Genomic DNA, 26969 nt, shown 5'->3' on the forward strand with positions numbered 1-26969 from the left:
TCCTTAGGATTGAGTATCCCAATTCATGAACCAATTGGAAATATCATAATGATACATTCAGTTGACAATTTGCTGGTGGGCATTATCCAATCTTACAACAGATCCTCAAAATCATGTCGGGGGGGAAAACTTATTGAGATTGAATGGTAGAGTGTAGAACTCCTCATTCCGACTGTCCCCTCTGAATGTTCTAAATTTTACCCACCATGTTATCCCTCTATCCTTCTTGGAATTCTCAACTTCTAGAGTGTTATCTAGAAATAATGCAATAATTAGTGCAACCGTCGGCGGTGACGAGAATATTCTCAACTTCTAGAGTGTTATCTAGAAATAATGCAATAATTAGTGCAACCGTCGGCGGTGACGAGAATATGGTGTTTAGGAAGTCATTAAACTGCAACAGATGACACATTAAATTAGGCACAAAACCTTGTATCAAGTTATTACATCCTACATTGAAAATCAAAACAATGCATGCTTCAGAATTCCTTTTGAACTTACCCATCCTGCATTTGTATGGACAGGGCCCACTCTGGAAGTAGCATAAAACTCATTGAAGTATTGTGGGATAGACAGGCCCAGAAATAAGGAAACTCCCAAGATGAACAGGTTTCTCATTGAGTTCATGTTAGTGAATTGGATAAATGAAACACCAACAGCCCCTGGGAAAAATGGCAGTAAATAGAAACACTCGGAAACCCACAGGCCTAAAATTCCAAATATGTTTTATTTCATTCAGATTGATTGAAATCACTTACCAACCAGCGCGAAGAGCACACAGTATAATGCAGCAAATATGGGAAATGGTATTGATGCAAAAAGAGCTCCAAATTTCCCTAAATGTAAGTAAATACAGGAATACATTAATATCAAAGACTCTGAAAAGATTCTAAACATTTCTCTCAAACAACTAAGTATATATATCACAAGAAAAGAGAAGTCTCCAACCTAATATTGAAAAGAAGATCATAAAGCCAGCTGATATTTGCACAACACGCCTGCTGCCTACTCTAGTAATACCAAGAAGCCCAACATTCTCTCTGAAATAACAACATCGCCTGAATTAAAAGTTAAAACAGAATTTCTAAAAATGCAGTACTCTTAATAGTAATATTTTCATAAAAACTGCAATGAGCAGAGAATACTCACATTGAAACAGTGGAGCCGGTTCCTGTCCCAAAAAGGCCATCTAATAGTATGCCAATACCCTGGAGCATAACAACGCTAGTAAGTTCCATCCAGTTTTCCAAATAAACGCATCTACGTGAATTATGTCAATTCAAATAAAATGAAATTCAATCTAATCCAATCAGCCCAGCCAGTTCACCTGCCATCCAATACCCCGGCTAAGAACATATGCAGGAGGAGGTGTGGCACTCGCAAGTCGTGAAGCTGCCTTATATGCTCCAGTTGACTGCAGTTCATTGTTAAATTTTCATGATAAGTTATTGTCAAATTACAACTGCATTTACTGGAAGAACCATGTCTGCCTCATAATATTTAAAGATCTAACAACTTCAAATGCCAAATCCCATAACATCGATCACTTATTTGAAAACACAAGGTAAAAATGTGGCAGCAGTATATAACCTCAATAAGAGAAACAAGAACTGCAGACATCATTCCAAACGTATGGCCAGCATCAAAAGTCGGGGCACCCCATTGCAGAGGATAGGGTAACTTTATCCTGCATAGAAAATTTTGAAACATGATCTTATTACATGGAAAACTTCATCCGATATATCTGTATGTAAACAATGATCCAAATTATTGCGTTCAATGTTTATAGAATCTTCCGGATATACCACATCCATTTTTAAATGATGATTCAAATCATTGCATTCAATTATATTCAACAAATTAATCAAATCATAGTTATCAATGAATCAACTATTCTTTTAGCAATCAGTAACTTGCAGGGACTCCTTTTTCATTTACATTGGTCATAAAACCACATACCAAGGAGTAGATGATATAAGGTGAGCTCTATCAGTGCGGCAGTTGATTTTGTCCTCTCGGGCACATGCTTGTAAGCTCCACTTGCAGTAAGCAGATGAGCATAAGCCCACACTGTAAAATATAGCTACTAACAGCCCAAAGATCATCAATACCAAATATTTCACATTCAGAACTTAATATGTTGTTTAAGATGACATACCTTGACTAACAGCGGAAGATGTAATGACTGCCATCTTCTGTCTTCTGTCTTCTTCTCAGAATTCGGTTTCTCTCCTCTTGTCCTCACTTCCTTTATGTGTTTCTTGATGGAGAAGAATACAACTCTTGTGTGGGAGAGAGAGGACCCAATCCTTTATATATTATTTAACTCTAATCTGGTACGTCCATCATATACCAATTCAACGCTTAAGATCTAATGCTTTAGATTAGAAACTGCTTTAAGATAAGATCTAAATGCTTTAAGATTAGATCGGGTCACATTAAGATTAGAAACTGCTTTAACGTTAAAAGCATTTGCTGTTTCCAATAGCAGATTTCTAACATTCTCCCACTTGACCCGACTATTCATAATATTAAGTGTTGAACATCATACTATGATAAATTGCTGAGAGTTATGGCGGTTGTGCACTATTAATTCAATGCATTCCCTTCCATATACTACAATACCAGCAATCTATCAATTCATACTCATAATTTATATAAAACAGCATAATGGTCCACATAATGTCTTATATCATAATGATTAAACATAATATCTTTATAAGACTCTTTCTTGTTTAAAATTACATAAAATACGTACTACTACGTGCTACAACTCATGTTGGAAACATGAGTTGTAGCACCAGTATCAAGCCACCATGTATTAATAAGAACTTCAACTAAATTTGATTCAAAACATACGAAAGATAGATAACCTGCAAATCAAAAAATGAAATAACTATAAGCTCATAACTAACGCGATTCAGATGTAGACATAATAGTATAATATAGCACTCCTTTGGGTACATACTATCTTATACTTAACATAATTAAATACCAAAACATAAGTAGGTAATAAATATATTCAATTAAATAGAACTGACATCTTTGGATGATCAATATTTATTTAATCAAAATATCTATCAAACCTCATCATGTCAACTAGTTATAGAACAAGACTTTCCTTTGGGTAAGTTCTCAGGTTCTATCATTAGTGACGCCAGTTTTTAATTGGTATTATTATAACTGGCAATTTCTATCAATAATCATTATGTCACTTATGCATTAAATGATTATTCTGATTTTGACCACTTTGGTGATTAACAAAATCATAAATCTCATGTGCATAAATAATTTATAACACATACCTTATGCAAAACAACATTCTGATTTTGACCACTTTGGTGATTAACAAAATCATAAATCTCATGTGCATAAATAATTTATAACACATACCTTATGCAAAACAATCAGTCATAGAGCAATTACTTTTATGCCCAAATTTCAAACGTCAATCGAAACAATAACTTTCCTACAGGAGTTCTACTCAACTTTTGCAAGCGAGAAAATTTTAGTAATGAACAGGCCACGCCTCCCAGTCATACGACGTACACAGTTGCCCTGTGATCCCCTTTATCAAAATGTTTCTGACCAATCCCATATCTCAGGTCTAATCCCATATTGGAAAGCTTCTAAAAAGCGTGCAAGCGAGTGTCAATTTTGAAGCTTTACCGTATAGGCATCGTATACGATTCAGACGTTTCGTATTTGGGATTTTCGCCCTTTGTCCACGCAAAGATTCAGCGATTCAATTTCAAATGGGCGTTACATTTTAAAATTGGAATCGACACGGTTTGTTTCAAAGCCATCACAATAATATTAATCATAAACCAAGAATAACATCCATGACATGCGTGAAGAGTAACATGTAAAGAAACCCAAAATTATTTTATTTAGGAGGGAAGATCCTAGAAGCTTATGACATAACTTTCGAAACAAGCATATACTGATCAGTCATTGTGGCTTTCGAGCATTCACCAAACAATAATGAAGGAAATGGAGTATGGGGTTTTATGTGCATGCAGCTTTAATGGAACCGGACAGGCTATACAGCGAAGTGAACCACAGAAACGGCTAGCCATCGGGATTCATAATTTTGTGGGATTTGGAGTCGTATTTTAATACGTGCCCCTATTGTTCTTATAATAATTATAGCGATGACCTTGTTTTGTATAAGTGCCAGTCGTAAGTCTCTTGGTCAAAAGAAAAATTCAACACGTTACAGCCACTAAATAGCGGCCTAATATCTTCGAGAAGTGAAATGGGTTCATTCGAAAACCTAGAGGTAAGCTCTTAACCCCTTTTGTGAAGCATGCACAGGACTTGGTTAACAACGAAAGGATGCAAACAGGGGTCAATAGGCGCATAGTCAAAGGACTCATGAATGCGTGATCATTTCATGAAACCCCACAGTTTCCCGAAGGCTCAATCACATGAGTAAAGCACAGAACAGATCAATTGCAATCATAGGAAATATTCAGTTATTGATTGTAGCTCTGATACCAAATGTAAAATATAGCTACTAACAGCCCAAAGATCATCAATACCAAATATTTCACATTCAGAACTTAATATGTTGTTTAAGATGACATACCTTGACTAACAGCGGAAGATGTAATGGCTGCCATCTTCTGTCTTCTGTCTTCTGTCTTCTTCTCAGAATTCGGTTTCTCTCCTCTTGCCCTCACTTCCTTTATGTGTTTCTTGATGGAGAAGAATACAACTCTTGTGTGGGAGAGAGAGGACCCAATCCTTTATATATTATTTAACTCTAATCTGGTACGTCCATCATATACCCATTCAACGCTTAAGATCTAATGCTTTAGATTAGAAACTGCTTTAAGATAAGATCTAAATGCTTTAAGAGTAGATCGGGTCACATTAAGATTAGAAACTGCTTTAACGTTAAAAGCATTTGCTGTTTCCAATAGCAGATTTCTAACACACACAAGAGTAATGCAAATAAGCACCGGAAAGCGCTCAAAAACAGGTAGATCTCGTGCCTGGATATGCTTCAAATACTGCATCACACGGGAGGATCAAAACCAGTCAAGCAATGACCATAAATCGTAATGCATCCAAAGCTGCTTAATTAAGTAATTTACTGAAAAACATCATTAATACCTGTGCAAATCCAACAAATATAATGAGCATTGGCAAACCAATTTCCACGCATTTACCAACCTGAAATGTTAAAAACCATGCTTTAGAATTACAACTCTTACATGAATAAGCTTCCGAAGAAAACGGCACGAATTTAGCAGCAGAACCGTCTTCATCAATATCCATTAGTAGCAGAACCATCTTCATCAATATCCATGAATACACGACGCAGCTCGCTTGCAGAACTCTACGGTTATCCCCGCTCTGTTCCCGATGCCACGTGTCGGCGTGAGATTGCAGAACTCTGCAGTTATGCCCACTCTGTTCCCGATGCCACGTGTCAGCATGAGAAAAAAAGTAACGACGAAACTCTGTTTCAATAGGAAAGCCTATCGACCTAAATATATTGAAATTTAATGTATGTTATGTGGGATTATAATTTATTGAAATTCTATTTTCATAGTTTTTCATTTCTGTTAAAATGGTTATTTAACAGATATTACAAGCATACCTGAGCAAGATTTATTTAAATGCTTATGATATGAGCCGTGGTTATTAAGTGACCATAAGATTTATATTAAAATAGACTAAAATAAATAAATAGATGTGAAAATATAATGTTTTACTTTGTAGGTTTTATATTCAAAATCTTAATGGAAGTTAAAAAATCTTAAATTTGTAATATTGAATTATATATTTTTCTAATCGAAAACATGAATTTATATTATATTAAAATGGTTAAGAATATAAAAAATATTATTTTTATTGTATTAAAATATTGATTTGGGTCAATTTTAAAAAAAAATACATATGATAATTTGATTAGTTGAACATACCCCACTTGGCATTATTGTGTTGAACATGTTTTTGTTATTGTGTTGAACATGTTCTTTTAGTAAGATTATTTAGTTGAACATGTTCTTTAGACTAGCATCTAATATTTTTCCTCCCAAAATAGCTCCTCCCAAAATAGGTTAGGGACCTTGGAGACCAAAGAATTCAAGTCACCCAAATGCAAGCACATATAGTGCTAAGGGTTCTTAGAGAGTGAACCTAGACTATACTATAAGTGTTTAGAATTTGGGGGAGGGGAGTTTGTAAAAGACATAACAAGTTGCCATCATTAGGGTAAGCACAAAGAATAGAATCATGCCATTCCATAGCAAAATAGTTGGAATGGGAGCATACCATAAGTGTTGAGAATTTTGGGGAGGGGAGCTTGTAAAAGTCATAACAAGTTGCCATCATTAGGGTAAGCACAAAGAATAGAATCATGTCATTCCATAGCAAAATAGTTGGAATGGGAGCATACCATAAGTGTTGAGAATTTTGGGGAGGGGAGGTTGTAAAAGTCATAACAAGTTGCCATCATTAGGGTAAGCACAAAGAATAGAATCATGTCATTCCATAGCAAAATAGTTGGAATGGGAGCATGTTGATGGATTCACCTTGAGTGATGGTACAAACAAATTGTGTAGACACGAGGGGATGTTATATTTTCACAAATCCAACCTTTTGAACCAACCTTTCACTTAGAATGTAATGTGTGAAGAACTCGAGGAGCATGCACAGAATATTCATTTGAACTATGCTATTACATGCTTGGGGTGCATGTTCTCTTCTTACTAAATTTGAGGGAGGATAGTGTTCTAAAATAAAAAGAGACATTAAACTATGGGATAGGGGATTCACGAATAATCCCATTTACTATTAGATTTCATTAGCTGGATTTGTGTGTTGTTTGGCTAGTTTGTTGACTTTCTTATGTTGGATCTCAAAACATGGAACATTGAATGATTATAAACCTTTTTTATTAGAGGATAGATTTTTTTGAGAATTGTTTTGTGTTTGAGATCGTTGGAATAAGATCTTGTAATGAAATGTTGAAAAATGATCATGGAATATTCTATGATAATCAAGTTACTTATGCCTTTCCATTTGATTATTAAAAGCATATCCCACTCCCCAAAAATAAGTCTACTTGTATTATTCTTTAAAGTGAAAAATCACACCACCTTTGCTTTAATATTAAACTATAATTTTAAAATTAAGAATTTTAAACTAAAAAATATATAATTAAACGCAAATTTAAAATATTAAACTAACATAAAAATATCTCAAATTAAAATTAAAAAAAATCTTTAATCATGAAAAGAAATTCACCCACAAACATAAATTTTAGAACACCCCAAATTAGCTTTAAGTTTAAAACAAATATATAATCTATATTACAACAAATAGATGGATTCTCATAACAAATACCATTAAAATAAAACCTAGACACCATATTTGTTGCTTTAAAGCATGCAGCCCATCTTCAAACGCACTATTCTCATGAGCCAACCATATCCTCAAACTATGAAGAGGATAAGAGCTTTCCACAACCAAAATGTCATTACATTAAGGCAGACAAATGCATTAAAAAGGTTTACAAAACCAAAATGTCACTCCGTTAAAGCATGCAGGCCATCTTCAAACGCACTATTCTTCTCATGAGCCAACCATATCCTCAAACTATTAAGAGGATAGGAGCTTTCCATAACCAAAATGCATTACATTAAGGCGGACACATTTTCTAATTAATTTCCCTCTCCCCATTTCTCGAAGCCCTAAAGATCCTTCCACCTTATTCGATACTTTTTGTGATATCTTAACTTTTTTTTTACTTTTTCCATAATTCCATTCCATTAAATAGATTTGGATTTTTTACTTAATTATTTATATAATTTGTTTTCAAGGAAAAAAACCCTTTATATGATGCTATCTTGAGTGGGACTGAATTGATCTTTAGGCCTTTTCCAGGACAAATCTTCATTTCTTTTCTATTAAGTCGGAAAAAAATTGCTCATTTCATATCATGATTAAAAGTAGGAAAATTTCCTTCGAAATAAGGTTTAATCTATTTAAAAATAATGTATTTTTATCTCTATATAAGATTAAAATTTACACTACCTAAATCAACATAAAAAATCATCAATCAGATTGTAGTTTGTGATACGAAAACTAGAAGTGAAAAGTCATTGCTTTCTATTTCATTACATTTACTAGTTATGTGATGTCAAGAGTATCAGAGGGAAGTAGCAGAGCTTATTTTGATAGTTCGTTGGCCATTATGTTTAGTTCCCTAAGCATGTGTGAAATATAACCAATCAAATGATTGCATAGCCTCTTTAATATATAGGACCAAAGATGGAGACAAATGTTGTGAATTGAAATCTTATTTTGGGCTTAGATGATTACCAATTGTGAATCCCCAAAGACTTGTGATTTTCTGGTGCTATTGATAAGAGAGTTATAAATTCAACTTTGTTGTTTGTGCCTCAGCCAAGAGCATACCAAATTTGTAAGTAATGAGAATGATAAATATGAAGGATGATTCCAACACCACAATATCATGGTGGATTCCCTTGCGAGGCTCCATAAAAAAAAGTCCCAAAGGGACCTCATAGTTGATCTTGAACATGACAAGGATTCTATTTTTCTGTCATTTAGAGGGAACCATATATTCCTTACACAATTTTATATTGATTTGATATTGTCTTTGGAGGAATATTGAAGGATTGGAATATAAGGCCAACAGATCCCATATATGAGGATGTAGGGAAAGGTATCAAACTAGATAACTGATCTGTCCCCCAACCAAATATTCAAACTATCTTCCAACTCGAGTCCACTTAATGAGCTTGTAGACAGAGATTTTCGAGGACTAGCCAAATCACCTATATTGTGTAAGCATAATAGAGGCACAAGTGAGAAATGTTTTCATCTAAATTTTTGCAAAGCGTACAAGGATTTGACTTGTCCACCCCTGCTTCAAACAATTGTCCTAGGTGAGAAGCTTATTATTGAAAACAAGTTGTAATATGATCCTACTTTTTAAAGGAGTGTTGAGTTTCCATATTATGCTCTGCTACCAAAGTGGTTCACTTGAAAATTGGGTTTTGAGAAAAACTGAATAGCCCAATTTAGTTGTAAAGTGACCCGTAGATGGGTTCTTTGACCAATAAATCCCATCCTTGATTTCTTCCTTCAACCTTATAAAATTTTGAATGATTAAATTTGTGTATTGATCCCATTCTTTGGCTTTTAGCCCCTCCAAAGCTCGATTAGATAATGATTTCCAGCCCGCCTTGCTGCTAACTTGTGGGTTTAAGATTTTGCATCAGCAAAGTAGTAAAGACTGGATATATGGAGACTATTCAAAAGAGAATCAGATAAAATAAAACCATCTCCCATATGTAGAAAAGCATATTACCCCAATTTTATCTTTTGGCTGTTTCTAGCTCGCCATATAGTCCAATTTCCAACCAAGGGAAAATCAACCACCAAGGCAATACAAACAATAGAACTTTTTTTAGATTTGTTTGGCCTGCTAAACAAGTCTACAAAAGACTCATTGGAGAAAGGTTGAGAGGGAGAGAGAGAGAGATAGAAAGATAAAGGGAAGAAGAAAATAAGAGAGAGTGATCTGGAAGAAAGAGAGACCGAGGGAGAGAAAGAAGGAGAGAGGAAGGGAGATGGAGACAAAGATGGAGGTGGGAGATAGAGGGGAATATATGCACACACAAACACATAGGAGGGGAGAGAGAGAGGGAGGAAGATAGAGATAGAGTTAGTGAAGGAGACAAAGGGGGGGAGAGAGAGAGAGAGAGAGAGAGAGAGAGAGAGAGAGAGAGAGAGATGGGAGAAGAGAGAGAGAGAGATAGAGAGGGAATAACAAATGTATAGAGAGAGTGGTGGAGAGAGAGAGAGTTATGGGAGAAAAGGTAAAAGAGAGAGATAGAGTGAGGGAGAGTGGAGAGAGAAGGGGAGAGAGCGAGAGGGAGGGGAGGTGGTGTGAGGGAGAAAGGGAGAGTAGGAGAAAGAGCGATACAAATTTGAAAGGGGTTCGTTGTGAAGGAGGGATCGAGATACTCAGGGAGGGATAAGGAAAGAGAGGAAGTGGAAGGGAGAGTGGGCGTGGTATTTAGGGAGGGAGGGAGACAAATATAGTATTGGTGGGGGGAGAGATAGAGTGATAGAGGGGAGGAGGGAGAGAGATAGGGGGAGAGATGGAGAATGGAGAGTGAGAGGAAGAGGGAGGAAGAATGATGGAGAGAGAGAGATAGATAGATATGGGGGGGAGAGAGAGAGAGAGATAGATATGGGGGGGAGGAGAGAGAGAGAGAGATAAATAGATATGGGGGGGAGGGGAGAGAGAGAGAGAGAGAGTAATGTAGTTGGAGAGGGAGACAAAGGGGGATTGAGAGAATAAGAGAGAGAGAGGGGTGTATAGACACAAAGACAATGATCATGGAGAGATATAGAGAAAGAGAGTAAGGGAGTTAGGGAGTGAGGAGAGAGGGAAGGAGAGAGATAAGGATAGAAAGAGAGAGGGAGAGTATGTGGGTCAAGGTGGAAGGGAGAGAGAGAGAGAGATACAAATATGGAGCTAGAGGGGGAAGAGATATATAGAGAGAGATAAGGGGAGGCATAGAGAGATAGAGAAGAAAAGTGATGAATGAGAGAGGGATATAGATAGTGAGGGAGTGAGGGGGAGAGAGTGAGGAAGGGAGATAGAGACATGTACAATTTGGATGGGGAATTAAGAAAACATACACAACTTTCTATGGCTAAATTAAATTATTTTGAAGATGAAAAATGATGGAGAAGTTGAAAACTGTATATAGATTTCTATGGAAAAAAATATAACTAGTTTAAAAGTTTGAACGACTGAGAACTTATAGATGATTGTTGGAGCAACCAATGATTAATGTTCTCGGCCTTAGCACGCCAAAGACGACGCACTAATTCATTTTCTACAATTTCTCTTCCCAAATCTGTAAGTGATCATGCATATGTATACCATCTATATCGTCCACTTTTACCAGGTATTTGCGTTGCAAATTTTTAAATCCTAACAAATCTTTCCAGCATGATCCATCCCATATTGTTATGGTACTATTTTTGTTTTTTCCTATGAAAAAGCAAGCTATATCTAAAAATATTTGTTGTTCCTCTTTGCCAAGTGCATCATGACTAGCTTTTAATCTATTCTTTATATCTTTTGGAAGTTATAATTGGTGAAGCATGGCTTCTTGTTCCAAAATGCCATGGTGGATGGGGACTAAAAATATCTTTAAATTTCACAAAGCTTTGGTTACCAAAAGCTTTTGGTGTCTCATTCAAGGTGAAGGATTATGGGAATGAGTCAACCACTCAAAATATCTCAATCTATCATCTATTATGGAATGGATTAAAGATCCAATAAAATCACATCATAATGGCTCCATCATATGAAAATATATAATGCAATCCTTACCTCATTGATCACGACCTTTGGTGGAAAACTGGTGATGGATCTCAAGTTGTGATGCGAAATGATCCTTGGATAGGAAGCCAAAATAATCACATCCTTTCTAATCAACTCATCCTTCAACTCTAACAGGGAGGGATTCTTTTCTCTTAGCCGAGTTTCACACAAGGATCTACCACATGAACTGTAATGTTGGGACTCAACTTAGAGCTATGGATTAAATGTAACCTAGCCAAAGCTTGGGGTATATATACATGCTCCCTTCTTAATTCCTTTATTTCTTTATTGATCAGCCTGATCAACTGATCTAGGAACACAATCTTTCTAAAGATAACACTTTGAATTAAACTAATTACATATATGTTAGAAAAGTGCCCTTGCAAATACCCTCTCAATCTACGGCAGGGAAAAGGTTATGAAAATTAAAATGCCCAATGAAAGTGAACCTATTCATGTGTCTCCTTATAAAAAAAGGTCCCCACTTGTGGTAGCCTCCAAATAGGAACATTCCAATGACCTAACCTATGTTATCTATGTCATCAAGATTTGGAATATATCTTCCACCTCTTTTGTCACTTCCCTTTTATGAATAAGTATGTGATAAGGTCTATCTCGCCAAAAGAATAAGATATATCTGGGAAGGAGCTACCATAGAGGAAGGGCTTTCAAATTAGTTTACCTCTCATTACTAAAAATTGCTTAAAGCACTTCCTCTCATGATAAAATGGGGGGTCTAGCTAGATCACAATCAGGTTATTTTTAAAATAAGGAGCCATTACCATTAACAATGGTTACTTAAAACTCAGCCATAATGGAAGCCCTTTAAACTCAAGAGAGGTATTAGTAACAACTTTCTCGACTGGAAACACATAGAAACTAATTATATGTGAGACTTCTTTAATTGAGTAGCATAGGGAACCCCTAGGGGGTGAGAGCAATAATTTATTTCACAACAACTCATTTTATTTACTTTTAAATAGACCTAGGGCCTTCACCATTAACTTAATGGAGCTAATGGATTTAAAGCCTATCTGAAAGAACATAATATTACCCATGTCCACATTTATAATGATTCTCGACTTATTATAACCTGGATGACAAGCTCTTCGAGGCTGCAAAAATATTTACTTTACCACCTTTTTCACAACCTTCAACCATTAGTTTTTTTTTTCCACCTCACCTTCACGCATGTCTACAGGGACAAAAAAAATACAAAAAGTTAAAACATTAAAACCCTATCACAAGAAAAAGTTAAGACATTTCAATTCAACCCTATCACAAGAAAAAGTTAAAACATTTCAAATTGGCATCCAAATAAAATAGTTTTGTAAGTCTTCGTACCAAATTAACTGAAATCCGTTGTTGGAAGTATGCATGTATTGTAAGTTCAAATTTTTAATTTATAAATATATTATTTATATTCAACACTTTGTCGGGATTTTTTTTTTTCACAAAACTCCCTTCCTATTTTTATTATATATGTGACAAAGTCAATAAAAACAATAAAATTTTGAGTTTTTTTCCTTAAAAAAATGGATTAATAAATGCAAAACTTAATCAAAATAGGTCCTTCAAATTTGAATTAAAGATTGTTATATAACATTATGATATTATAGATTGTTATATAACAATATGATATTATGACATAATAGTTATTGAATTATTATATGTTTTCAAATTTTTGGATAGAATTGAGAGAATCTTTTTTCCTTATATAAGATTGTATTATTTTATTATTTAAAATTTGTTTTAATACATAAATTAATTCAATGCTTTGAAAAATCAGTAATATACTTAGATTGTGAAATTAATGATTCCAACAAATTTCTATCAAATTTAAGTAAATTTGATAAGAAAATATGTAGAAAAATCTCCAAAACTTATTACAAATCAACTATAGCTTTTAATATATCAAAAATTACTATAGTTTTTAATATATCAAAAATTATGTTTAATTAAATTTGGTTGATTTCTATATGTCATCAATAAATATAATAAATAAAAATAAATTATGATAAAACATGTTTGATTGTAAATAAACATAAATGAATATAATTAATTATAATTGCACTTAAATAATTTATTATATTAAAAATATCAAGATTTAAATAGCTTATTCAACTATAATAGCGTATTCAACTTATTTTTAAAAGCTATTTTTTTTTTTCAAAAAATCATAGTTATAGATGTTGGAAATATTTTCTAGATGAAATTGCATAAACAAATGATGAAAAAGTTTCAGGTGAATGTTTCACTTATCTTTAGTGATATAAAGCGATTAATATTTTTAGTTTTATTTTTTTTAAGCTTGGTAGATCCTTACATTTTCATTAATATGAAAGCAAGTTACATCCACATATGAATAGTTAGGTGGCCTCAACTTGCCCCAAGGGAAACCAAGTTTGTTGGCCATCTAACATCGTGATATGCCATCCAGTAGCAAAAAATAATTAGTCTTTCTAACCAAGCCATATAATTTTGTATGTCTTTGCCTTGCCTAAATACTATTTTCCTATAAACATAAGAAGCAAAACTCTGAAAATTAAAAGCTTCCCGCATACATAATAAAACAAAAAACTTAGAAACCAGCTAGCAGCCTACTCTTCTCTCTCGGTAGACGCAAACTCCACCAGAGCTGGGTCCTTAGCATTGGAACCTGAAAGCTTTGTCTGTGAGAGAATGCAAGGGAGGTGATCTTCAATTCGACAAAGGCAGCCATATTATTTTTGCATATGAAATTGGAGCTTCTGGAAGTCCTGTTTATAGTTAGGGAAGTCCTGCATCGCTGTTGCCATGCTCACTGAGATCTGACCATGTCCCAAGATACTCTTCATGGACCAGTACAGGTACACGGTCTGCTTAAACTGAGTAACACAACCATGGGTGTGCCCTATGTCTGACACCATAACCCACCAATTCTCCACCTCAATGTCCATCGAACCAACTAGCTGGTGCAAAACAACTTCCCATTCCTCAATTAATTACCAGATTTCCTCGCTCGTTCCTTCACAGTATGTTGTGGCCGCATCGTTTATGATGCTGGCGACTAGTTTACGACCCTGAGTTTTGCCCCTAGAGGATCTGGGCTACACTGCCTTCGCTGTCACCCTATTTTTCCTACCACGACCTCTAGCAGTTGTTGTCCGAGCCATTGTCGCGAACTTACAGTGTGCAATGGAGAGAAGGGTAGGGGAATTGCTTGCACAGGTGGTAGCTCGAGCCTAGAATCTTTTTGCTTCTAGGAGACCCTCTCGCCCCACACACCTGCCAAGGGAGAAGCACAAAATGATGATTTCCAGTACAAAATTCAAGGGACTCCCTCCCTTCTCTTCCAATGCATGCCATCCTTGCCATCCGACTCAAACAAAGAAACAACTTCCACAACCTAGAGCCCGTTTACATTACAGTCAGAAGAAGGATTTAAGAAAATAGTGAGGCTTACACCATAAGTACTGACCCCATACCCAGACCATCGCAAAACCACAGTTCTAGACCCATAAAGACTTCCACAGACGTGAAGGTCATGGGAATTGGCTTTAACATAAACAATACGCCTCTAGGACAGACAAAGAAAAAACCACGACCCTTCCCCGAAAAATACAGTAAAACAAAACCTAGAGGCGACACTGTTGGAAACCCATCCCCAAACCCTAGTACTATCAAGTCGAGCTAGAAGAGGAAAGTCCTAGGGGCCAACCGTAGCAACATAAACCCTGTATATCCCCATCCTAGAAAGGAGAATTTTGAATCGAACAGACACAGAGACCATGCGGGGAAAAAGGACTTGTTGCAACAGGGAGACATGCTCACGTAGCTTCATGGAACCTCACTTTATCACAACCCCTGACAAATCGACACCATGCAGTCCAAAATCCCTTAACGAGATAAGCTTTTGCATGGAGGAGAGAAAGAGATGACAGGTCACATACCAGTTTACCCTCGTCTGGAGAAGATTAGCCGACCACCTCGCCCGGATCCACGTCGTTCCACTGCGATCGACGTCACCCTTTCTCACTTCTTTACCATGGACAAAACACTTATCGACTACTCTCTCAGAGCTATTAACACGATGCCAAGCCCAAGAATCAATGCCGCTGCCACCTCCTATGGAGTATTTACCACTTGCATGCATGGAGCCACTGTAGTTATCGCCTCAAACATGTGGAGGGTGGTGGGTTTGTACCCCAAGGCCATTTGCATTAAACTGCCATGGTGGGAGTGCTGTCAAGCTCACACCTCGATAGAGGGAAAGCGAAAATATATTGAAAATAGAGCCCGATTTGAGTTTATAAAGAGAAAAATTAGTTTTAAATGTCAAAAACATCTTAGCTAGTGATTGGAAAATTCACCAATTCAACCTCGTTTATATCAAAATATTATGATTAATTATTTTGATTTTTGACAAAAAAATATAGTTGAATTAAAAAAATAGATTAAAAAGTATTACAAATTAATGATAAACCATATTTATTTGGATAATTAACAAGCGCTACATAATAGCTAGTTTTGCGGCTTAGTTTAAATATAACTAAATTAAAGTAAAAATACTAAATTCAAACTAGTGTTAAGGTTTAGGATTCCATCAATTTGAGTTTTACTGATTCATAAAGTTGTGATCTGTCCAATTAAAGAGCAAGGCAAACATAGCTTTAAAAAACCAGAATATGTTCTACTTGCATTTACATTTGAACTACATTAATCGTCCAAATAAGTCTAAATCAAGAATTATATATTTTATTTCTTAAAATAACTAAAATATTCAATAAAAAAATCATTTAATATAATTATTAGTTTATAAAAGTACATATATTTTATTTTTAAAATTTGAATTTATATTTGAAAATAATAATAATAATAATACTAATTTATTATTTAGTTTATAAAAATGCTTTTTTTTTTTTTTTTTGTAAATAAGATAAGATATATTACTGTAAAAAGGAAGTATTTACAATGGTAGGATTGTGCGAGACAGTCTCCAGCACAAGAGCCATCTACTTTATTTGTTATAACCATCAACTTGACCAAGATACATTGCGACTTTACAAATTGGGTTCTGTTTACATTGAGAATTATAGAGATCAGTACACGAAAAACCAACAAAAACCCGATTTGCAATAGACTCCAAAAAGAGACCAGAGGACTGAGTTGCGCTTAGACAGACAGTGCTGAGGGCCTTTATTCTCTACGTCGGTTTCGTAACCACCTTTTCTACTGCGACCTTGCATCCTCGGGGGATATTGAACAAAAAGGTGCTCGCAACAGTCATTCTGGATTTGGAGTGACTTGGTTGTCGTCTAGACTAATCAGGTGTTCCTGAGTGCTCCCCTCCTGCGGCGCTGTGGCAGACGGGTGGTTGGAGGAGGCACCCTCCATTTCTTTCCTGATACTTGGAGAACAGTTAACAGGTGAATGAACCTTGGCCGTGGACTTCTTCTTTAATACTGTGTATTGAGGAGATTCTCCGGTTATGAAGCGACAGTGGTGAACCACTTCAATGAAAATCACAAATTTTTTAGTAAGGTTGTCAATTTTATTCTCAACCACCTTGGAGCATTCAACCTGCTCCTGCAGAGCCATGCCCATAATGGTCTTCATCTGCCGCTAGGTATTAATGGTGTGAGCATAGAGATTTTCTATAGCTCTAGTGAGAGTGGGGTCGAGTATCCAAGCAAAGTTGGCATCCACTCCCTTTGAGGGAACGCCTCTGCAAAGAGCTCTGACTTGAGCCTCTAGGCTAACAATTCTCTCTTGGGTTTTAGGGTTCATCGCCACAACATAATTTAGAGCAGCTCCTCTCGCAGAGGACTCAACGTGGGTGATGGGAGGTGAACCTAAGGAATTCCATCGAGAAATCGCTCTACCTCTCCCACACCATTGACTGGGAGCCGGTCTGGAGCTGCGCTTAGGGGACATGGCAGATGGGGGGGAAGACAATAGATTGAGAGCAGGGGAAATAAGGAAAGACCAGAGAACAAGAACAGAGGGAATGACGGGAAGAAGAGTGTGAGGGGTGATATTCATAGGGGCGGGTGACCTCGGGGGGCGAGGAGCTGAGGAGAGGGGAGTGAAGATGGTGCATGGGAGGTATGGGAGATAGGTGGTGGAGAGGGTATGTCACTATGCTGATTGGAAAAGCGAGTGACGTCCTTGACGGTGAGAGGGACCGTGGGTGGGTTATCAAGCATGGATGTCAAGAAGAGGATGGATATGGGAAAATAAACATTAGAACCACAGTCCTCCCAATACCTTGAGCCATAATTTATGTGACTTGGGATTCTCGAATAGTTATTGTTCGTTTTTATGTTTTTTCTTGGCATTGATATCTTCACAATGCTGACGTAGATTTCCTTCTTCCATATCGTGCCATGACTTGGATCTCAGCCGTCGGCTCCCTGTTGTTCCCTCGTTGGCCAACCTGTCTGCCAACTTGTTCCCTTCTCTTCTGATTGCCTGGAAATGTAACCCTTCCATTCTTTCAATGTTATTTTTAATTCTCTGCAGGATTTTATTTAGGTGCCAATTATCTGAAACCTTGGCTGCTTCCATCCCTTGTTGGAGTTTCTTGCTGACCTGTGTAGCTAGAGTTGAATACCCTTCAATGATCAAAGGGGTTAGCTTGCGGCTTTTCACGATGGTGATTCTATGTTCCAATGCATGTAATTCTACTGCATTATTGGTTGATGAACCAATGTTTCCCTCGTATATCCATAGTATTTCCCCTTGAGCGTTCCTGAAGACACCTCCAAATCCTGCCAAGCTCGGGTTACCTTTGGTCGCACCATCATAATTGAGCTTAATAGTTCCTTGCTCCGGGGGCAACCAATTTTCATTCTGTCTTCTGTTTTTGGAAATAGGGGGGCCTCAGGGGCACGAGCTAGATGGAGATCCAACATGGTAAGTATTCTCAAGTTTTCGTTGTTGGGAGTGCCATTGGAATCCTTAAGAAGTGAGGAGGACACCAACCCTCGAATAGAATTCTTGAACTTATAAAGGGTGAGTTCCTCCTGTGATGAAGTTCCTCGAAAGATTCTAGCATTGCGTTCCTTCCAGAGCGCCCAACAAACAATGCTCGGGACTAGATTCCAACCCTGTTAACATGAGGATAGGGGGAGAAGGATGAACACCGGTTATAGATGTTGTTAAGGATGGAGGAGGGATCCAGAGGAAGAGGGATCCTGTGAAAAACAAGCCAGAGGAAGATGGAGATTTTTGGCTAGTGCCTTTCGTTCCACATTGATTTCCATTTGGGGTCTAGTTGGATTTGATCATGTTGAGCTATGTATATGTATGCTTCCTTTATATTGAAATTCCCTGCTGGGTTTTGTCCCCAACGGATCTTGTCCACAGAGGTGTCGAGGAGGATTTGTCTCTTTTGGTGTTCATTTGGTAGCTCATACCAAACCTGAGGGTTGATAAGGGGAATCCACTCTTTCTGATCAATCCATTCTCTCCACATGTCCCCTTTGTGTTAGGTTTCTAATAGTGTTAGACCCTGCTCCTACCCCTATTTTCCATCTCGGACTTGATTAGTTGATATTGATCCTTGTCGAGTTCTAGCCTTTGCTGCCAGGAATCTTCCCAGAAGAGTGCTTTGTCTCCATTCCCAACCTCCCAAAAACTATTTTTTTGGATGATGGCCTGGTTCTCCCACGCTTGATTCCAAATAACCGAACCTTTGATGCTTCCATTGAGCCTTATTATTTGCTCCTGCAAGTGGGTGGGAGCATATTTTTCCTTCCATAGAATTCCCCAGGGGGAATTGGGATTTGCTATCCATCTCCACAAAGTTTTTGCTCCCAAGGCCTTTCCTAGGAGCTCAGTGTCCCTGAGTCCAAGGCCACCATATTTTTTGGCCTACACATTTTTTCCCATGCTACTAGAGCCCATTTCTGCTTTTTCTTTGCTCCTCTCCATAAGAAGTTCCTTTGCAGATTCCTGATTGCGTTGGAGATTGCTTTTGGGGCAGCCAAAGACGAATATAAGTAGTGTGAGATCGCCTGTAATACTGATTTTACAAGAACTAGATGGCTTGCCAGATTTAGTGATTGGAAGGTCCAGTTTGCCAGCCTATTTTCTAGTTTATTTATCAATGCTTCCCAAGTGGAACAGGCCAGTGGCCTGTCTGTGAGGGGAACCCCTAGATATTTGGAGGGGAGAGTACTTATGGGAAAATCAAGGATTCTAGCAATGTTTCTTTGAATGGGCAGAGGAGTGTTGAAGAAGAACAATTTAGATTTTTCTTGATTGATGGAGGTGCCAGAGGCCGCAGAGAAGTCAAACATAATGGTCTTGAAGGAGGAAGCTTCTTTAGCAGTAGGGAAACCCATGAGTAGGTGTTATCCACAAATAGTTGGTGCGTGGAAGGAGGAGCAGAATCATATAGCTTGAGACTGGATAGATCATTGGAAGATAAGGAAACAATAATGGAGTGGCTGAGCCCTTCAACCATTATTACAAAGAGAAAGGGAGAAATCGGGCCCCCCTGCCTGATGCCTCTTGAGGGGTGGAAAGGCTGAGAGGGGGAGCCATTTAGGAGGATGAAGAAGAACACTCCAGACACCATCGCCATTATCCATTTGCTACTCTCTTTGTGGAACCTGTAAGCAGCTGGAACTTCTCTCATGTAGGACTAACTTATGTTGTTGAAGGCCTTGGACATATCTAATTGGATCATCATACCAGGTTTCTTTTGCATATTGAGAGAGTGGATTAGTTCATGGGAGAGGATGATACTATCCATTATTTGCCTACCTTCCACATAGCTTGATTGATGATGTGAGATGAGAAGAGGCAATATAGTTTTCAAATGATTCGCCAAGACTTTGGAGATGATTTGGTAAATGACATTGTAGAGGGCTATGGGACGAAACTTTTCCGGGGAGTCAGATGAATTTCCCTTGGGAATAAGAGTGAGAAAGGTGGCATTGACGACTTTCAGGACAGACTTTTGGATTCTGGATTCTTCCACTAGGGCATGGACATCATTTTTTAAGATAGGCCAACAGACTTTGTAGAAATCGATGGTAAACCCATCCGGTCCAGGAGCTTTCCCATTGGGCATACTCATGACTACTTCCTCCACTTCCTAAAGTGAAACCTTTCTCAGAAGAATTTTGTTATGATCCTCGGTGAGGATCTTGGGAATGTGATTGGTAATTTTTTTTATGTCCTCTGCCTGATCATTCCTTGGCTCCTTAAGGAGAGAGCTGAAGTATTGAGTTAGCTCTTCTTCCATTTCCTCTTATGAATGAATGAGGTGTCCCTCTTGGTTCTTTAGAGCCAAAATTATGTTATTCCTTCTATGCTGGATCATCGATTTGTGGAAAAAGGCAGTGTTCCTTTCCCTACATTTTAGCCAGTTTATTCTGGATTTTTGCTACCATAGCTTCTCTTCCTGAGTGGCTCTTTCCTCCCAGCTTTGTTGTAATTTTTTCTCTTCTTATTTTTTATGGTCTATGATACCTTCTTCAATGATGTGTTGCTATAGGAGCGCCATTTTGTGCTCCAATTGTTTTTTTTTGATGATATTGCCAAATGTTTCTCTGTTCCATTTTTTTTGTTTCCTCTTTGATGTATTTTAGTTTTTGTTGAAAGGTATACATCTTGTTTCTAGATCTAATTGTTGAGTTATTCCACCATTGCCTCATTTTTTCCAGGAAATCCGGGTGATCCAACCAGAAGGCCTCGAATCTAAAAGGCTTGTTTTTGGGACCAGGAGAGAAATGAAACTTAAGTGATATTGGCCATTGATAGGAGCCATCTTGAGGAAGAATACGAGCTTCCGTTTCCCAAGAGGTAAGGTAGGCTTCCTCTGAGAGGAGGAAATGATCTAGCGTGGAAGCTATTTTTCGTTCACCTCCTCTTCTGTTATTCTAGGTGAAAGTACCATTGCTTGTAGGGATGTCGATGAGATTGAGGCTTTCAATAGTGGATAGAAAGGCTTCTGAGTCCTTGTATAGTTTCCAGATTCCTCCCCCTTTTTCCCCCAGATTTGTTATCATATTGAAGTCCCTAGCAATGATTTTGTAAGGCATGTGAATGGAATCCAAAAAATTAGAGATACATTGAAGCATCTTGATTCGATCACTCACCTTATGGGGGGCATAGATATTAGTAATGCAGATGTTGTCATTAGAGCCTATAATTCTCAAGATCGATGTTATGGAGTGATGGGTTTCCATAGAGGAGATGAGGTCGAACTTCAAGATTTTCCATAAGGTCATGATTCCTCCCGCGGATCCTATGGCCGAGTTGGCTACGTAGCTATATTGCTTGAAGTAGATTTTTTGAAGGAGAGGAGAGTGAGCAGACTCAAGTTTAGTTTCTTGAATAATGAGGATATTAGGTTTATTAGTCAGGATTCTATTCTTCAAGATTCTTTTCTTTCTAGGACCATTTAGTCCTCTTATATTCCAAGAAATGCAATTCATTGGTGAGGAGAGGGGGTTAGGGCTAGGGATTTTACCTTTCCTTCGTTGATGAGCTTAGCGCCTAATTATTGGAGAAGCTGGGTAGTGGTCTTTCTTCCTCTTTTTTGGCTTGGTACTTTTGGGTCGTACCCTCCTGTTGAAATGATTGCCATGATGCCTTTAGATGCGTTTCTTTCCACTGAGGAGTGGACTGCACTATGATTTAGTTCCTCTTGGAGGAGGTAAGCTCCTTCTATTTTTTGAAGTTGATGTTCTGGGATTGCTTCTATTCCATTTATCTTCCATTCTTCTGCTATGGATGCCAGGTCTACCCCTTCCAATGCTTCTTCTATAGCACTCTCCTCTGGGGTTTCATCGATCACTATTTGTTCCATTTCAATATCCTCTTGTGAGTGCTCGTTTTCCCTATTGCTATGATCTTCTTCTCTATCCTCTTGTTCCCTGTTTGCTTTGATCTGCTCATATTCTCCTGCTTCATCACCTGTCGGGTAGTTCAGAGCTGACTGTTCTTGTAGATTGACTAAGGCATTGAATTGGTTCTGATTTACCGTTGTTTGTTGTTCCTTCTTAAGATTATTTTTCCTGCTATTCTTGTTCCTAGTATTGACTCTGGTGAAGCCCTTACTGTCCTTTTTCTTGCTTTCATGTTCAACATTTTGAGGGGTTTTGTTTAGAGGACAGTCCCTAAAGAGATGGCCATGTTCATGGCACTTCCTGCACCTGAAGGGGATGTGTTCATAATCTATACTTTGTAGCCAAACTTCATCCCTAAAGATTAATTTTATTGCTTTTGGGAGGGCTCCAGAGACATCTATATACACACATATTTTGGCATAGGATACGTAGTGTCCATTTCTGGTGCCTTTAGACATTTTTATGTACTCCCCCAGTTGGTCTCCTATGCCTTTTAGGACCGAGGGAGCCCAATAATCCGTTGGCAAGGAACAGAGACACAACCAAACCGATACTCTAGTGAAGTCCTCCTTCTCCGGAGTAGAGTTTTCCTTCCAAAATCTTATGTATAGGCCTGCTGAGTTGAAGAAGTAAGGACCTCCTTCAAAAACCTTGTCTCTATCTTCTAAGAGATCGAAGATTTCTTTAGACCCCAACTAGAGTTTGATTTCCCCCTAGGTTTCCATTTTTTTTGTATCCACTAGTTCAGGGCTTTCTCTGTCGGCCAAATGCCCATGAATTTGCAGATATCTGCATGTATTCTATGTAAACCGCTACTCCTGAGTCCTGGATTTCCAACTTCAGAATTTTCTTGGCTATGGGGTTGCAGTTGCTCCTTGTTTTTTCTGGTTTTTCTTGTTGCGCCTGATCCTTAACTGTGATTGTCCCTGTTGATGAGGGGATGACGAAGGTGGTGCCCTTTGCTAAGTGAATCTCAGTCTTTTTCCCTTTCTCCTGTCTCATTTCTCTGCTTATGAGTTTCTCTCCAGAAGAGCGGAAGCTTGAGCTGGAGGCCAAGTTAAAGAAGAAGGAGTCTTGGTCGGGTGGGCGGCTGATTATAGTATCCTTAAAGGAGAGAGCGCCATGGCTCGAGTTTGCTCTGCCATGGGTGAGGGAGGCGAGGGGTGTAGTTAGACGGGGCTAGGCATGCAAGTGGCGATCGTCGCAGGAGCCGAGGGGCCTGGCTAGGTTTTCCCCAATTAAGGGTGCAACGTTTTCTTCCGCCGTTTTCTCCTTATAAAGGTTCTTATGTTTAATTTTATTAAAATTTTAATTTAGATTTTAACCTATATATATATATATATATATATATATATATATATATATATATATATATATATATATATATATATATATATATAATTTTCTATTTATTAAAATTTAAATTAAAATATTCATTTTTTTTTTCAATATAATTATTAGTTTAGAAAAAGTATTGATATAACAAGAATAAGTACATTCCATTAATAAAAAGTAATGATTACAAAGATGTATTGTGATATAAAATATGCCACAGATAAATACTAATAATTTATTTATTTATTTATTTTTATTTTTTGTAGAAAATAAAAGAATAATTTATATAGTTAAACTTTGTTAAATTAAAACAAATTTCATATATTTAACGTAACTAATTGGTGGTCCACACAATACCTATTGCATTATTATTACTATTAATTACAAAAGTAATTTATGTTGGAAAGAGGGTATCATATTTTAGAGTTTTTATTTTGCCAATATCACATGTATATTTAAGATTTAATAAAAAAATGATATTCTTCATAATCGCACTTGAATGAAGGGTTGTGATTAAATTTATTAAGTTACTTGCATTTTATAAATAAGAATTCATAATAATTTGTGTTATCAAAATGTTTTTAAGTTATGTAGTTGACTTCAAAAAAATAAAATAATAAAAAATAATATTCTTCATCATCATTGTTTAGAGAGGTTGTGATTGAATTTATTGAGTCAATTGAATTTTATAAATGGAGATTTATGATAATTTATGTTATTAAAATGCTTTTTAGCTATGTAGTTGATTTCTAACCCTCAAATTTAAGATTAATAAAAAAATTATTTTTCATCATCATCACTGTTTAATGAAAAGATATAATTAAATTTATTAAGTTACTTGGATTTTATAAATAAAGATTTATGATAATTTGTGTTATTAAAGTACTTTTTAATTATATAATTGGATTCCATTTCCAATTTTAATATCTAAATATTTACCAATCCTATTATCCCATTTTTTAGTATTCTAAATTATTAACATTCATCAATCATTCCACACTTCTCTTTCTTGCATCAATATCCTAAGCTATCCACATTCATCAACCCTTTAACTGATATGACTGCCTGTAACTGTGCTAGTTGTTTATAACAAATATTTATCGGAGTAAGCTAACTATAGATATGTAACTTCATTTGATAAGATTGATTGATAATAGTGCCAGTCTGCTAGGATAGATTATAACTGTATTATTAATTAAGTTGATACCAAATATTTTGGGGAGTAAACTAGCTATAGATATTCAAGTTAAGCTATCGAATCATGAATGGTTTTTTTGGTACTTCCTCAAAGATGGGGAGATGGATTCCATTGAACATGGTGAATTAGTAATATCGTGGGAATATGGTGTCGATTAATCATATCTAGAATCAAAGAAGGAAAATATTTCTTTGGATCTTGGGACAAGGGGAGGATATTAATTTGTCTTCTGATATGAGAAGAAATTTCAAACTCACGGGTTCCCTGATAGAGACTTTTCATGCTCACATTTGAATGACTCTCCCCATTGAAGATTGAGATAAACTTCATTCTGAATACACAAGGAGAGGAATCTGTCAAGTGCAGTGCCACCAGATATTTCCAAATTGCATATGTGGCCGCGTGTCTATTGCCAACAAGGTTTAAATAGTGTTGAAAATCAATCATATTGACCTTGTACTGTACACTTGTTGGGTAGGATATATTCAAAATTGCAACGGTGGCCACCCACCTATTACAATGGGGTTTAACAGGTATTGAAAATCCATGACACTTGCGGCACGAGACACATGTTGGATTCAATATCCCAGTCAAATCACTCCATTTCAGGCAATCTTTTCAGCTACATGGTTGTTCGAAAACCCATAAATCGCAGTTTGAAATTAGTAAAACCATAGATACACATAGCTTCCTTCGTATGAGTCACTGAGTCGAATTATTTTCTGCTAACAACCTAGTTGCAGTTGATATCTTTCAAGAGCTTTGCAATCTAGCCATCAAAATTTGAAGTCACAAATCCGTTTGGCCTTGTGTGCTAGTTTTAGTTGTCATTGATGGAAAGGTAGAGGAGGAAAACACATAAAACACAAAAGAATACTTCATATGTTTTTCTCACATACATGGCTACCACGATGCGACTCATCTCTCTTCTTGCCTCTTGGTTTTCACACACATTACAATGACCCAATCACAGATATATAAGGACCACACTTACTAAATATGAAATCATCCAAACTCTAACTTGAATCATCTTTTTCTCTAGCTAACTCACCCTTGAAAAATTCACACTCAACTTCTAATATTGGACTCGTCTTAACTCAAATCATCTCTCCATGCATTACATGCATATAGAAGTAATTTACTATTTCCAATACCCCTCCTTAATTATGACTGTATGACTCAACATAACTCAAACATGACTCAATTATGTCTACTAGGCTTACAATAAAAATTGACTCAATCATCACTTAAACATGTCTGCTGGTCTAAGTCTCAGCTAGGCTTACAATGACTCAAAACTTTTACAATGTTGGATTTTCTTTTTCGTTTCTTCCAAATTCTATACCCTTGAAATTGTTTCAGCTTCACCTTTATTTTCAACTTTTCTTTCTTGTTGAAAACTTCATGCTTGTTCACCTTCTATTGCTGCAATTTCTTCTTGAATTTGCTTGTTAACATTTTGAAAATTACCTCAGGCTTCTTGAGCCTATTCTAACCACTTTCTTCTTCAATAATCTGCTTACTTGTGGACTACTACCATTTATTCTCACTATCATCAAGATTATAACCAAAATTCAATTTATCATTATCATACACTTGATAACTCGATTGTTGCCATAACATTAGCTCATAGTAAAATTTAATTTCTTCAAAACTCCAAAATTGAAAGATTTCTTCAACATTTTCTTCTTCTTCTCCACAAATTTCCATGTCTTTCACTTTACTTTCATCATCATGTATTGCTGCTTTTTTCCTGTAGTATGCACACTGAAGATCATCATTAGGCTTACATGTAAAATCATAATCACTCTCCTTTTTCTCGTTCACCATCATTTAATTCTTGTATTCCAACTGCTGCTTTAAGACTATTATCAAATATTTCAATTGGCTTCTCAATTTATTCTTCAATGAACTCTAAATCTGCATCAGACTTATCAATAAATTTGTTTTCAACTTAAGATCCCATGCTATTTTGAACCCCTGCATATTCAAAAACATGGTTAAGTTTACATGAGAAATAAAAATGAAAACCATATTGATTCTTTTCATTCTGCTCTACTGAGAGAGCTTTCTTCGGTTCGTCTGCGTTCTTTGCCTTCTATGTATTCTTTTCCACTTCTTTAACAACCCATGCTACTACAAATATATTGTATTCCTTTGTTGGGTTGTGTTATATTTTTTCCACGACTAGCCCACG

At 36.7% G+C, this 26969-nt stretch overlaps 1 pseudogene; it reads right to left on the reverse strand.

Moving 5' to 3' along the window:
* Positions 1-16: 16 nt before the first annotated feature.
* Positions 17-22697, reverse strand: LOC149220640 (uncharacterized; annotated as a pseudogene).
* Between the last annotated feature and the right edge of the window lie 4272 nt (positions 22698-26969).

The sequence above is a fragment of the Pinus tabuliformis genome, chromosome Q (genome assembly GCF_031772625.1).
Source record: "Pinus tabuliformis cultivar Carrire ecotype Pingquan chromosome Q, CPIR1, whole genome shotgun sequence".
NCBI classification, from domain to species: Eukaryota; Viridiplantae; Streptophyta; class Pinopsida; order Pinales; family Pinaceae; genus Pinus; species Pinus tabuliformis.